Here is a 15551-nt window from a genome sequence, read left to right as displayed (position 1 = left end):
ACATGTGTTCATGCATGCTTTCATCACATGACAAAAGCATGGAAGACTCAAAGTTGTCAAAAACTGTCAACATCACAAAGTTTTTTACCCCATTCCCTTTGTGGTAACTACAACACATTCCCTTTCATGTCACCTCCAGGCACAGACCCTAATTGAAACTTTGATCATCCAGTAGGTCTTCATACAAGCCTAGCAAAAATACGGTAAATTGCCAATTCGTCTACTGCCAACTCGTCCACTCACCACATGGTATACCTTCATTTAGTCTAAAATGCCATTCTGTCCATAAACATTTTGTGTAACAACCATTTGGTCCAATCATCACTTCATCTAATCACCAGTTCATCTATGACCATTTCGTCTAATAACCAGTTGGTCTGATACCCATTTTCTTTTTATTCATTAATAGCCCAAAACACTTTTCCAATTAGACCAAATGGTTTATGGACTAAAAATGGCTATTGGACCAACTGGTTATTAGACGAAAAAGGAATTAGACCATGTGGGCAATTGACGAATTGATGATAGACCAAATGATAGTAGATGAGTTGGTAATTGGACGAATTGGCATAATCGACCAATTGGAAATTAACCAAAATACAAATGGCTGATGAGGGGATGACACGACATGACGACATCTGCTCCGGTGACAATTGCTCCGGGCTTTATTTTGTCTAAAAATAAAGGGTTAGGGTTAAGAGTTGTAATAGGGTTTTACTGGTATGTACATGTATAATAGATTTAGGGTTGGGTTTGGGATAGGGCATAGAGTTAATTATCCAGGGTTAAAGTTGGCCATTCCTTCTTGTGTATGGAATTTTAACAGCGGAGCAAATGCCATGGAACTGATGAGCGGGACCTTCTGTATTTTTATGCCATACATGTACACTGTATTCAGACCACTTTTCTTGAGTGAATGAGTGAAGGTTTTGCACAGCAACCTACATCATCCATGTATGTACCTTGCATATGCACAGGAAGTGTTGTTGTTTTTTTTTCTTTTTACTTTACACTCTACAGTATCCTACTGTATCTCCCTAAAACAGTCGCTGCCTGACAAAATAAACCCAAGGGGTCAGGATGATATCATGGCCCTGGGAAGCGGGAGTACCCCAAGATTTTCCCAGGGGGTGCTGCGGGTATTATTTTCCGTAGGCAGCACCCCCTAAAATTCTGGTATACATGTACAGTGTGTAAAATTTGAGAAATGTATGTAAAAAGACAAACATTTTGTGTTGAAAACTTTTTTGGGGGGCTTGTTTAAAATTTTTGGGACCAAAACGACCTTCAATTTTTAGTGAAAATCTTTTTTTTTTTTTTTTGCTTGTCAAATAAACACCAATAAAATCATACCCAGACCCAGGGCCCTGGATGATATTAATAATTTAACCAATTCCTTTTGCTGCAACTACAAACCAAAGTTCTACTATTGATTATGGTTTGATAAGATATTGATTTCATTCTTTTGAATAAAACCTTCAATACCTGCACAGCTGATCCATCTATTCATAGGCTATATAGACATCTTTCCTCACTATCCCTTCCTTTATTCCTTTGTCTTCTATTGTGGAAAATCCTTTTATTTTGAGGAGCAAGAGCCTGGATTCATGTAGTCTTTCATCCAGGTAAAATACACATTTACAGGTCTGTACATGTATTGAGGCTGGAAATCTCACTACCAAGCAAAAAAAAAAAAAAAAAAAAAAAAAAACAGGCTTATTGCCTACTGTATGAATGCAGAGCAAATCCCAAGTTTAAGTTCATCACAGACTACATGAAGGTGTAAACTTCAGCAGCTTATGAAAATAAAAAAAATAGTATTTAAAAAAATCTTTTTTTTTTAATTTGCACATTGATGTACATGTGGGCTTTAATAATTCCCAAATTAATGGCTATTTATTGGGAAAATCATTTCTAATCATTCCTTTTTTTTTTAATTGTCTGGCTCACTTGTCACTTTTTTTCTTTCTTTTTTTAAACAAATTACCGCACACTTCATTTTCATTCCCATCCCAGTTCCTTGAAGGCCTACATGTACATGTACGTGGAAAGTGTATTGAACAGATAATACTACCATGTGACTTCAAAGTAAGACTACTGCTGACAATTGAACAGTGGAGCCTTTTGTGAAGTACCAGTAACGCTGTCAAGCAAATACATCATGTATTAATAGTTGATGGAATGATGATGCAATAATTATCCCCAAACGTCAACTGAAGCCCCACCTCCCCATGGATGGCTAGACCTTCACATGTACACATGTACATGTATGGAGCTCTACAAGTACATTTTTGTATGTACATGTACATGTAGACCCTACATTTGAAAGATTGAATGTTGTACATTACAGTGTACACTCTTAATTTTAAATATAGACCAAAATGCATGAATTTGGAAGAATTTAGGCCTACTATACTTACCAGGGAAATTGCTTGTCCAGATGTACATGTAGGCCTACATAATGTACATTGATATGGACAAGTTATAACAAACATGCCTTTGCGTATTTCCATTCAATAACTTTTTACTTAAAGGACAAGTCCACCCTAACAAAAAGTTAAATTGAGTAAAAAGAGAAAAATCTAACTAGCATGATGCTAAAAAATTTCATCAAAATCAATCTTTGGTGGATACAAAAACTCCGGTCAGCTGCATTACACCTTGTCCGGCACTAACAATTTTATATTACCCTTCCCGCAACTTCTATTTGAAAATTTTCTTCTGATATGATGTAAAATGATGAACTTCATATTATTCAATTGAAAATTTTACAATTCTTCCTAAATACATGTAAACAATAGTTTCAGTAAAAATGGAATAAAATAAAATATATGGTGCCATAAATATGTTTAAATGGTTTTGATTCTCCTATATAAAGGAGATGCATAAGAAAAAACATTGAGGCTAATTATGATATTTGTATTTATGAACTTCCAAATGAGTTTTTAAATTTTGATCCAGATTTGAAAAAGAGCCAATATAAATTTTTTGAAAATGTTCGGATTTGCTTGGAATCGCCCTTTAAAGGTCAAGTCCACCTCAGAAAAAAGTCGATTTGGATCCATAGGGAAAAATCAGACAAGCATAATGTTGAAAATTCCATCAAAATAGGATGTAAAATAGGAAAGTTATGACACTTAAAAGTTTCACTTATTTTTCACAAAATGGTTATATGCACAATTTTAGTCACATGCAAATGAAAGAATCGATGATGTCCCTCACTCACTATTTCTTTTGTTTTTTATTGTTTTCAGATTTGACAACAAGGACCAACTTGACTGAACCATAAAATGTTAAACAACATTTGGTAATTCTACAAGTTCAGGGAGAAACAAAACTTTGTTTCACAGGACAATGAGGAGAAAATTAGAATATTTCATATAATAAATATAATAAAATACAAAAGAAATAGTGAGTGATATTATCAGTTCCCTCATTCGCATACCGACCAGGATGTGCATATATATAAACTGTTAAAAACAGTGTTATGTGAAATTTAAAGCGAAACTTTAAAATGTCATAACTTTCTTATTATACATCCGATTTTAATGAAATTTTCAGTGTTATGTTTGTTGGATTTTTGCTCTTTATTTAAATCAACTTTTTTTTGGATGGACTTGTCCTTTAACATTATGATGAATCCTTTTCAGGGCTCCTTTTTCTAGTATCCATGGCTCTTTTGAGCATTCTGGGGGCTAAACTGCCCCCAATCCCCATTTTATTTTTTTCCCTGCAATACTTTGTATCATGATAAATCCCTTCAATTTCTTCTTTTTATTTCCTCTGATTTTTTTTTTTAAATAGGAACAAAGCTACAATGTATGCGGTGAGCAAGGCTCCATACTGACATACAAGAAAGCACCCCCGACATGAAATAATGGAAAATTCCACTGTGACACACCACTACATTTCAACCAATCAATGTACTGGATCGGAACAATGTACATGAACATGTGCATACGTGCCATTGAACATGGAGCAAATTTTACTGGGCAACTTTACAGACAAGAGAATGCAAGAGATGAAGGTGTATTCAGAACTGAGCTTGGTTCAATAAACTGGGGGGGGGGGGCAACAACAAGACCTGGACAGAGAAGGAAAGTAGAAGAGTCAAGAGACCCTGAAATGGATCAAACTTTTACAAACAGTATGATGGCCTACAGTAAAGTAGCTCATGAACTAAAAATAAAATATAATGATTAAAGATGTGCTGTACATACAATGTACATGCAAAGTTGTAGGCCTACATACTGTATACTATTGATGTCTTGACAAAATTTAAACCCCTTGGAAAGTACAGGTAGGCCTACATGTACATGTACATCTAATTTTTATTGAAAATCAACAACACTTTCATGATCTGTTGCTGAAAAGTCATTCCAGAGACATACCTGTACCTGTCACAGTATAGAAATGTACCTTGTAGAATATTATCCAAGTATCAAGCTTGTATTTGCCTGGCTACATCAACTACAATGTATCAGGGACTCAGTTTTATTTAAAAAATATGAGATGAGCAATAAAGAGCTCTCCTGAAACTTCTAAGAAGAGTCCTACATACATAGTACATGTAGGGGAGAGCTGAAAAAAGCTCTTCTTTGACATACAAAGGGAGCTTTTTGTTCCGATTACAAAATGGATGGGGGAATGTAAAGGTACAACTCACAACCAAAGGAGACAAAAAATCAGACGCCCTGAATATATGCAATATTTATCTCATTTTAAATGTGTGTTATTGCTTGTGTAATGTGTGTTATTTATAAAACCTTGACTGAGAATGAGATTTTCAAGGTTGGCCCTAACACTATGATCATTCATTGACTGACACTCGTTCTACGTTAAGTGATGTCAGAATAGAGATTACATGTATATACAAATACAATATAAAATGTTGTAGAAACAATACAAAAGTGTACGATGTTGCTTGATTTCTAGTTTTTCTGCATTCCAGTATTTATCATTTTATGTCACAAAAATCCATTTCGCGAATTAGGCAAGCGATAAATCGCTCTACCTGAAATGGATCAAGGCGAGCGGTAGCGAGTGATCACTCTCGCTCCCCTTAAAACCGAGTTCCTGCTGTACATCTACCCAACTCTCCCTGACATCGTATGCAATTAATTATTTTAATAGAACAGGGATAAATCACATCATCAGCTCTCATCTGGGACACTGTATTTTATATTACCCTTTTCTTAATATTGAAAAGAAAATATATATTACATGCCACTGTTTTTTAAAGTTGTATACATGTGTAGGCCTTTCATGTATCCACATTTCAAAACCAAATAATGTGATGGTGGACAGGACTTTTAATGAGTCGACTGAGTCCCACACCAGAATAACAGTGAAATCTACAGGTACCTGAACTTATTTACACTATGTACAACTACATACATGTACATGTATAGGCTACACACTACATGTATCCAGGCCCACTACAGGCTGCAACAATTTGAATGTGACTCAGCTCAACAGAGCAACAATGAAAATATTCCGGGCTCTCCACAACACCAATCCTGTTCAAATTTATTCAAAGCACTACCGGTAAATGAACATGTATTTATGGAAATGAAAAACACTGTACTTGTCAGCACATTTTGTAATGACTTCAAGCATGAATAAAATGACCTAAATGGGTGCTAAATGAATATCTTCTGCTCTATAAAATGCATTTGTGATACGAATGAGCGCACCTATTGTTGGGAACTACAATGTGTGTTCAAACGCTTTACGAGCCTGATCTGAAAGCAGTATTTTCATGGAAAAAAGTAGATCAGGTAAATTGCAAGATTTCAAAATTTAAAAATAAGTATAAAAAGTAAATTTGTTGATTACCAGTTGGTGTCTGGAGCTGATCAGACTGATCAACCTACCTTTAACACAAAACATTGGTTTATCAATGGTAAACCATTATTGCAATCTCAGTACCAGCATTTAGTTCATTGTCATGAATGTTTAGTGCTTAGATTTCCAAAAACAAATCTAAGAAGAAAAAAACACTAAATGACGATGTGGTAATAAAAAAGAAAAAAAAAGAATCTTTAAAACATACCTTCACTCCTTGCAGTACTGCTTTACATCGCTCCCTTACATCACTGAAAGGGCACTGGATAGCCAGCCTTAAGATATTAGCTAGAAAGCGGGTGGAAGTCACATTCTTGCCTAATGCCGATTCAATAATCGTCCCATCAGCACTGGGGTCATTGCTGCCAATTTGCATACCATCCCCCGTGCCATTGGGTGATCCGTTGGGCACAAGTTCGCTGCTTGTTATTTCAAGATCGGCCAAAGCAAGATTGCGTTCACTCGTATCACGCGTTGCTAAACGACTGAATAACCATCTCAGCTCTGCCTCGGAAGTACGACTCTCCTCCATTACCCGTATTGCTGGTCCGACGGGTTTGAAACCAAACTCTCTTTCACCTTCTATCAAGCCAAGATTTCATTGGTTTGAGACTAAAAGCACCAAACTCCGTAATGTAAGACTGGGGTCACTGGAAAGGAAACCAAAGAAGCAAATTCTAATACTGTAGATGAAAAAAGTAAATGAAAATAGTTCACCCTGATTATGAGAAATTGGTTTTGATAAAATTAAAAAGCAGAAAAATTCTGAAGAGAAAATAATAATTATTTAAAATATATTTATAATCAAGTTCCAAATTTTACTATTTTGTTAAATAATAATTTTTATCAATAAATTGTTCTTCAAAACGGCATTTTGTAACATCGCTTATCAAAGCTACGTACATGTACGTCATAACGAAGGGTCAAGCTAACCCAGGGAGCTCAGGCCCGCTTTGCGGGCCGGAGCCCAGGAGTCCACCGTGCATTTAGACATAGACACGGGACTGGGGTAGATTGGGGTCTCAATAACTTACTAAGAAAAATGTGAAAACAAAAATTTTGCACTTACCACGATTATATGGATGAAGGTCTATCGTGTGACAGCATCCTGACATCGAGGCACAGACTGGAACCTCAAAAAAACGAAAAGTTCTGTCGCAATACCTCTCCTTCTACCCCAGTCTCGATCGGCCATTTTGTTATGAATTTTGAAAGAATTAGGAGAGGTATCGCGACAGAACTTTTTGTTTTATTGAGGTTCCAGTCTGTGCCTCAATGTCAGGATGCTGTCACACGATAGACCTTCATCCATATATAATAAAGTGCATAATTTCTGTTTTCACATTTTTTTTAGTATTAAAGTTATTGAGACCCCAATCTACTCAAGTCCCGTGTCTATGTCTAAATGCACGGTGGACTCATGGGCTCCGGCCCGCTTTGCGGGCCGGAGCTCCCTGGGTTAGCTTGACCCTTGAACCGCTTCGTCCGGTCAAGCTCATTGTTCATGTATGTGCGGTGTATACGAATGGATCGAGGGATCTACACAAGATCGGTCTGGTAAGAATCCTCATAATTTTTCACCTTTTTGTTAACTGATTTTTGCACCTTCATACACATTAGGTGCAAGAAGGTGTATACATGTAGATAACTTAAAGGAGAATGAAACTCTTGGAGCAAGTTAGCTTTTGTGAAAGCAGAAAAATCAAAGAATAAGATCAACAAAAGTTCGAGTAAAATAGGACTAGCAATAGAAGAGTTATGAGCATTTGAATGTCGAGATCACTAATGCTATGGAGATCCTCCCATTGGCAATGCGACCAAGATCTATGATGTCACAGATGAACAACTCTCCCCTTTTGGACACTGAAAATATACCCCAAAACATCTCTTTTTGCGAATTCTAATCATATGACAAACGATTCATCAATGATATAATGTTGTGAAACCTCTGTACTTGTCCTCTCATAAAGAGAATACCTCACCTTGTGATAGACTCTATAAAAGTGAGAATATAAGTGAAATAAGTACTAAAGTAATGAGGGAGTTGTACGTGTGTGACATCACAGATCTTGGTCGCAGGCCAAAACAGAATAATAATCTTTATTTTGGTATAGTTTTTTATTATAGGTCTAGGTCTATTTATGAAATAAAGACAAAAATCAATGAGCCCCGTCGGGGGATTTTGCATTGTTAACCCCCTAATGGTGGCTGCAAGATAGCGAGCCGTCTGTGACTGTGTATCGTAGTGTGACCTTAATTCGCGCGTTACCTAATTTTGCGCACGGGCGAATACCTCAATATCTAATCAATATTTTGAAAAACTGATATTACCAAAAGAAAGAGCGACTTAAAATTACCCAGTATAGTAATTTTCTTGAAGGTAAGGTCTCTATTTATGAAAATATTGGCAAAACATTGGCAAATTTTGTTACCGTTTGCGTCCGCTCCGAGAAAACCGACCTTCTCGACAAGCATCAAGAATTCGCCAGTTTGCAAGCGGAGGTCTCCAAATAAGTAAGTAAAATGTGTTACCAACCGAATGTATGGCATTTTAACCTCCATCTGATACAATTTCATTATCTTACCTTTAAGTTTAGTTTGTTTGCTTGATTTCTTTTCTAAAGCCTTGCAAAACGATCATGCGCAAATTAAGGTCACACTTTTTTATGACAATTTTTCAGCCGAGCGCGCAGTATACAAATAGCGAATAGGCATGAGTGCGATGGTGCGAGATTTCGCATGAGGTGAAAGAAAGATGCTCTATTCAACGAGGCGTTTGCCGAGTTGAATAGAGTGTTTCTTTCTTTCACCGAATGCGAAATCTTGCACCATTGCACGAATAAGAATATTCGCTATTTGTGTTGTACAACGCCTCGGAGTTTAGCGAATTTATGAAAAAACAAAGAGTTTTTCCTGCAGTAATCTATGAAAAGGGAGCAAAAATATGGAAAGCGAAAAGCAAAATCCCACAAGCGAACACCTCGGGCAGCATTGCGCATTTAGCCAGCAGGCTATACGCGTATTGCACCTGCATTTTTACTGAGCGCAATGAATTGAATCGTATTGTGACGTCACCTCCTAAAGCCGTGCAACGGTACATTTTGGACGGTACATTTTGGATGGTACGTCTTTTGTGCAACGGTACGAATGTTTGACATTCAGCCTCCCATTTGCTCGCGTACAACAAGCTAAGTAGGCGTTGTACAATAGTCGATTGCCGTGGAATTTCGAGATCACGATACCAGCGAAACCCTGGCTTGACCTACTTTGTATTCCGTCAAGCGAATTCGACTTTAGTTTAGGATCTTGCCTTCCGTTTGGTATTCATGATTTTGATTAATTTTGTGTGAGCTGTGTCCCTGTGAGAAATTTTTGATTGAAATATGAAAATCAACTTCATGTTGATGTTTAAAATGTGGGCAAATTATTGTCACCCACTCACCCCATCATATTAGTACAACTACACAAGGAAAAATTTAAATAAAAAAAAATTTAAAATGTTTTAAAAAACTCCTCGGGCATGTCGGGGGCGAAGCCGAAAGTTTCAGGTTTTTTGGCGGTACGGTACCGTACCGTACACGCAGATGAATGGGAAGGAATCCCTGGCTTCATTGAGAGTAAGCATACGTTAGTACCTGTAAATGATTTTTACTCTCTAACTTAGACTAAGTCTTAGAATTGTTGTTGATGTTGTTGTTGTTAAGTCTTAGACTTAGAAGCCTTATTCCTGGCCCCTGGCCTGAACCGGCCGCCAGATTACTGAGCGAAACTTCGCGCGAGCGGTAACGGGACGAGAGGCGATGGATGGGCCGGGTAAACAAGGCGCAGCCGCTGACACGACGACCGCCGCGGACAGCGTGGTGTCATGTTAGTTGGTCAAAAAGTAAAGGGCAGTGTTAAAAGTCAAACGATTGTTCATAAGAAAATGATCAACAATTCCTCATAACAGCAGTAAAATGAAAAAAACTTCCATATATCTTGTTATACTTACAAATAAAGCATTTTTCCTCAGCTCAAGTTACACAAGCGTCGGAGAAATGTAAGAAGATTTTCGACTTACATCGATTATCGATAGCATGCAATAATCGATTAAGAATAACCTTAATCAGTATTTTTATAAAATAAAATAAATTTCAGAGGTAATTAATAAATCATCCAAGATCACTTTATAAATTAAGTCTAATTTAGGGGGAAAATAAACAAGAATTAATGCATATAAATTTAAATTATCACAATCTCCGCATGACCAGGCTTACTTTGATTTGGCATGATATCGCACAGACTGGTGTAAAGTCTAGCTACGAGTATGGCTATTTTTTATTATTAATTTTCCTTTTTTTCATTTTCAATTATTTACCTTTAAAATATCCATGAAAGAGTTTTATATCACGAACTTCGCTTGGTGTAAATAATGTTCAACACTTGATGTAGATGTTGTTTAACTCACAAACTAGATCTAATTGTAATTCAATAATATGCAATCGGGAACGGCCTGAATTCCCTATTGATTTTATGAATATTCATATTACCTACAGTTTTGACCAATCAATTCATCCTGTGGATTGTGGAAATTTCCACTCCAACAAGGGGCCAGGGTTATACGTGATTTTCGCGTTCATGTCAATCTTAAATCAATTTAAAAATATTTGAAAAAAGGCAAAAATAAAAGAAGAGGAAAAGTGAAGACAAAAAAAAAAATACAATGAGAAGGGGGAAAGGAAGAAACAATATTAAGGGCCGGCGGAACTTAATTGTTACAAAAATGCTTACAATGTCTAATTTTCTGGTTGAAATATCACAAATTTTCAGCTCGCGCATTGCGCTCAGGTTATTTCCTTAGTTAGATAGGCCTAGGCCTACATATCATTTTCATGATTAGCCTATTAATTTTCATGTCTTATTGACATTTCCAAAAGTAGTTGAGCTCGCAATTCGCGCTCGCAAGGATGCCCCTCTTAATATGAGCGGAATGAGCGCCATATTGACCAAAAAGCAAGTTTTACAACTACAGAATTGAAAATTTCCCAAACCTCTCGTTCACTATATGCTCTCGCGGAAAAAAATACCCAACAGTATATTATGTAGGCCTATCTTAAAACGAGTAGTAAACATATAAAAATGACAATAAAAAGATACAATATTGGAATTGGGTGGTCATAAAAACCTAACAGGGTTTGTCGAGATAACCACCCTTATAAAATAAAATAAGCCACACTGTGAAATTACAAATTTAGTAAAATGCTAATTTAAAATTAAATTCAATAATTGAAATCCTTTGATATTACATGTACAATTAATACTATAAACATATATAAGTTGAAACGTGATTACAAATAGTGCATACAACTTCCCTTTTTGGTTAAATTTGGTCTAAAAATTAAAAAACAGCTCTCGCTTCGCGCTCGCATAATTTATTGAGCATACCCTTCCTCTTATACAAAAAAAAATTAATTGAGATAGGCCTACATACGTATCTCCTTCTTTGTCTGAAAACACGTGCTTAGAATGACCAGTTGAAATACATCAACAAACGATACTCATAATAAACCCAAGCTTAACCTGTACGCCCAGATCGCCACTAAATGTTGATTTTTGTTGCTTTTTGAGGGGTTAGTCATAAATAAAGACAGAAGTTCTAAGTAGGCCTGCACCTTAACTTTAATCTTACAAACACAATAAGGTAAATAAATAAAACTAGCGCGAAACGCGAGCTCATTTTATTTTAACGTTTCATGTATTCAAACCTGAAATTGAACATTAATTCTGAGCATTCTTTGTGATCATGATCAATATCTAACGAGCGCGAAGCAAGAGCTGATTTTTTAAAAGTAAGCCTATACGGACCGAAAAAATTGATCTTTTAGGACAGTCATGACGACTCACCAATCGAAATAATCATGATGTGAGCGAAAAGCGCAAGCTGAAAATATGTTATTCCGACCTAAAAACCTGACATCGTAAGCACTTTTTGTAACCATGCTGGACATAATATTTTAATACTTAAAAAAAAGACAAGATAAGCATCTCAAGCATCAATAAACAATGAAACTTCTTGAGATTTAGACCTAAAAGTGGGACATTCCTTTCGCTTCTTCATGTTCTTGGAATCATGTAAACGATGGGTATCTTTCCCTCAATTATGTAAATGATGTGAGCGCGAGCAGGACATTTTGGATATTCTAATCTGAAAACTGAATATTTCAAGCACTTAGTTATTTTTAACAGGATGCGTATCTAATTTTACAATATTATTGATATTCCGAAAAAACCGGACCGTTTAAACACGCTCTAAGGAACGTACTCAATAAACAATTGAGTATATGAATATAAAAAAGGCCCAAGTCCATTCGCGGTCATTTCGCGAAAATCGAGAAAAAAATTGATATTTTTTAAATTTGGGCAATTAAGTATAAATGGCCAAGAGACATCAGAGAACATCATAAAACGAATTTAAGTGTAAATTTTAATGAACAGTAATATTCACATTACTTGTGGGCGGGGCCTTTTGTCAGGTGGACTTGGTTCGTTTTTAGAATCATATGGACTGTCATTCTTACATTCATATATATATATAATTATACATGGTTGGTAGAATTCTGTAGTAAGTAGTAGAAGTAAATGAGAGAGGGCGCTATGATATGAATGTAAGAAAAACCAATTTCTGAGATGATTCCAGATTTATCATTTATACACAAGATGAGTCATTGTATAAGGAACCATTTCCCTTATTTAACTCAATTTCGCCAAAAATTTGACTTGGGCCGTTTTTATGTACTCGGGCTCAATTTTTCATTTTTGTTTACTAGGAGGTTTTGGTAAAAAAAAAAGTGGGGGCCGCGGGGCTGAAACTTTGTTCCCCCCGCGGCCCCTGATAAGTGATGCGAGCTCGAAGCTCGAGCTGATTTTTTTTTTTGTGTGTGTGATTTAGACCTAAACACAAGATTAATCTAATTAAGTACCTATCCTGGAGAGGATGCGTATATAAACAATGATATTGGTGGGAATGTTAGACACTAGAAGTAATTGATATCTGCCTACTGACGTACCTTACGATGGGACATCTGAAGCCTTCAATGACTGTTTGTGGGAATTCATGATGAGTATTTGTCTGTCGCTTATAAAATAATGCGAGCGCGTAGCGCCAGCTGGATTTTTTTATTTTTATTTAGCGGGATTTTTGCACTCATGAACAGGATGCGTGGGATGCGTATAACTATATTTTCCCTGAAACAAAATTATAATCATAAGTTGAATAGCAAGCAGAATAATGAATGAAAATTACTTGAAAAAGAACTATTTTAGGGCCTATGTCTCATATAATTATCCTCAAGAGCAGATTCAAGGCAATACAAGCCTGGAGCGGGAGCAAAATATTTCCTTTTAGATTTATATCATGACATGAAAATTTGTTTTACTTTTCAATTATTCCCCTCCCCACGTTTTATTCACTCTTTTGTTCTCCCTTTCTTGTCTACTCTTTAATTAGAGGGCCCTATCCCCTCTACCGCCTGTCGACGTCAATGAGCAGATTGATAATTAAGCGCTGAATAATCTGTACATCACCTTAAGGGATGGTCCAGGCTGGAAATATTTTTTATCTCGATAAAAAGAGTAAAATTTACAGAGCAAAATGCTGAAAATTTGATCAAAATCGGATAACAAAGTGATTGAATTTAAAAGATTTGCATTATTCCGGTGGAACAATTCTAGGCATGTCTTTATGAATATTCATTAGGTGGGCTAATGATAACATGAAAATTTTCAGCATTTTGCTTTGTGAATTTTACTCTATTTATTTAGAACGATTCCAAAATAAACCTGAAATAGATTTGTGTTATTCACTGAACATTTCTTGACATTCCTGAATTGTCCATCGATCATGAATAATATTTTCATGACTCATTAATTTTCAATTTTTCAAATTGAACAAGATATTAAATGAATAAGGTGTGTGAAAAGTGAAAATTTATGAGCCGTCAAGTATTTGTTGCGATATAAATCACTTTGAAGTAAACAACAAAGGCACATGAGAAGCTTTATTTTCAATAATCACCTCAATCAAGGGCATGATTCATTTTGATTTGCCGAATGATTAAAAAAAAAATCTATTCCAAGAGAGTTGAGATAACATTTATTTTATTTTCTTTGTAAGAAGTTATTACAAATAATGAAAATTGATTTGATTAAATTTTCAATGGATTTTTTTTTCTCTGAAAAAGGGACTTTTGATAAAGAGGGAGATAGAGAGGGGGGGGGGGAGGGGTAGAAGAAAATGAAAGAGATAGGGAGAGAAAGAAATAGAAGAAATAAGTTTTAACAAAATGAGATAGAGTGCATTGGTGGGAGGACAAACAAATCCAGTACCAAGTCATTGGCATTGTATTCACCCGTTATATAAGCATAATTATTACCTCCTTTCTTTTTTTTTCTTACCAGAAATTTATTGAGAGAATTTGACCCATTTTTCTGGATATTTCTAATTTTTTTAAACTGAACATCCCCCTACTCCATGATCATGATTATCAGTAGAGGAAAATTTTCTAAATATTCATCAACAAAAAAGATAAGCACAATGAATTCATTTTTTTTTACTCCTGTTTGGACGGTACTTTATTTCACAAGAGATAAAGGTGACAAATATTTACATATTAGAAGCGACACATTTCTTTTTTTATTTTATAATACAAGTGGGCAAGCTCACACACACAACTTGATGATTTAAATACATTTATATTAAAGTTAGTTCTGCTACAATATAGTACTCAAAGCATTTCCATGTCAAGTAGTGAAAATGTAAATTTAAGGGATGGCGAAAGCCTAATCTTCTTTTTTTTTTTTTTTAAATAGACTTATAAGATTATTTTTGATAGGTCATGTGCTTTTAGATACGAAAACATGCATGTATTTGTAAGAGCAGCCATTGCATACAGTGCCACCTGTTTCAAGCCCACCCTAAGAAGATGAAAAAAAAGTGGTCTTCACGAGCGGGTGGCTTCTAAAGGAGGGTTCCTTAGTTTGCTGATGGCATTACTAAAGGAAAATTAGTCATTGTACTCTACTTTAGAGGACCAGGATTTAAGATTAAGAGGGATTATCCACCTATTAATCCTTATAACCCTATCTTTTGAAATGTAAACCTAAATTATCTTGTGTATCTTCCTTACATGGGTAATGGTCTAAGAGGGTCAACATGGCTTGTATATTAGCGAGGTGAGCTGGAGTAGACCATTATTGGCAATTGCTTGAAGGGAAAGTTCACCATGAAGAAAAGTTTTTTGCACAATGTCAAATATGTTCCATAAAAATGCATCCGTACACTGTTACCCAACAAGGCAACGACAATATTATCATCTCCCATTAACAAGAACTCTATTTGCAAAGAATTCATTTGTCTTTTCCGGGCCTGCCTACTGGAACTCTCTGCCTCAAGATTTTAAAGAATCCCCTAATATAAATATTTTTAAACGCAAACTGAAAAAAATGTTAATATTGCAATACTCGTTGCAAGCAGATCATGCTGAATAACTGAATATTATTTGTTATTACTGTTTTCTTCTTAAAATTGCAACTAGCCAAAGTACCTGCTCCTGCTGCCCGCTTTCTTTCTATGTTATGTACCCCGCACTTCTCTGTCCCTCCTCTCTTCTCCCCCTCTCTCCCTAATGCAATTTTTTTTTGTAATGTAACTAAGTTTATTTAGGGGC

General features: G+C 35.8%; 1 long non-coding RNA gene across 1 annotated transcript; it reads right to left on the bottom strand.

The window, feature by feature from the left end:
* Window positions 1-6054: 6054 nt before the first annotated feature.
* Window positions 6055-9919, bottom strand: LOC129258238 (uncharacterized). Its single transcript, XR_008584235.2, has 2 exons — window positions 9839-9919; window positions 6055-6497 (listed from the first exon to the last, which is right to left on the bottom strand). It is a non-coding gene; the product is annotated as an uncharacterized LOC129258238 (long non-coding RNA).
* Between the last annotated feature and the right edge of the window lie 5632 nt (window positions 9920-15551).

The sequence above is a fragment of the Lytechinus pictus genome, chromosome 4, assembly GCF_037042905.1.
Source record: "Lytechinus pictus isolate F3 Inbred chromosome 4, Lp3.0, whole genome shotgun sequence".
NCBI lineage: Eukaryota > Metazoa > Echinodermata > Echinoidea > Temnopleuroida > Toxopneustidae > Lytechinus > Lytechinus pictus.
The sequence above is the reverse complement of the archived record's forward strand: the minus strand, read 5'-3'. Positions and strand labels throughout refer to the sequence as shown.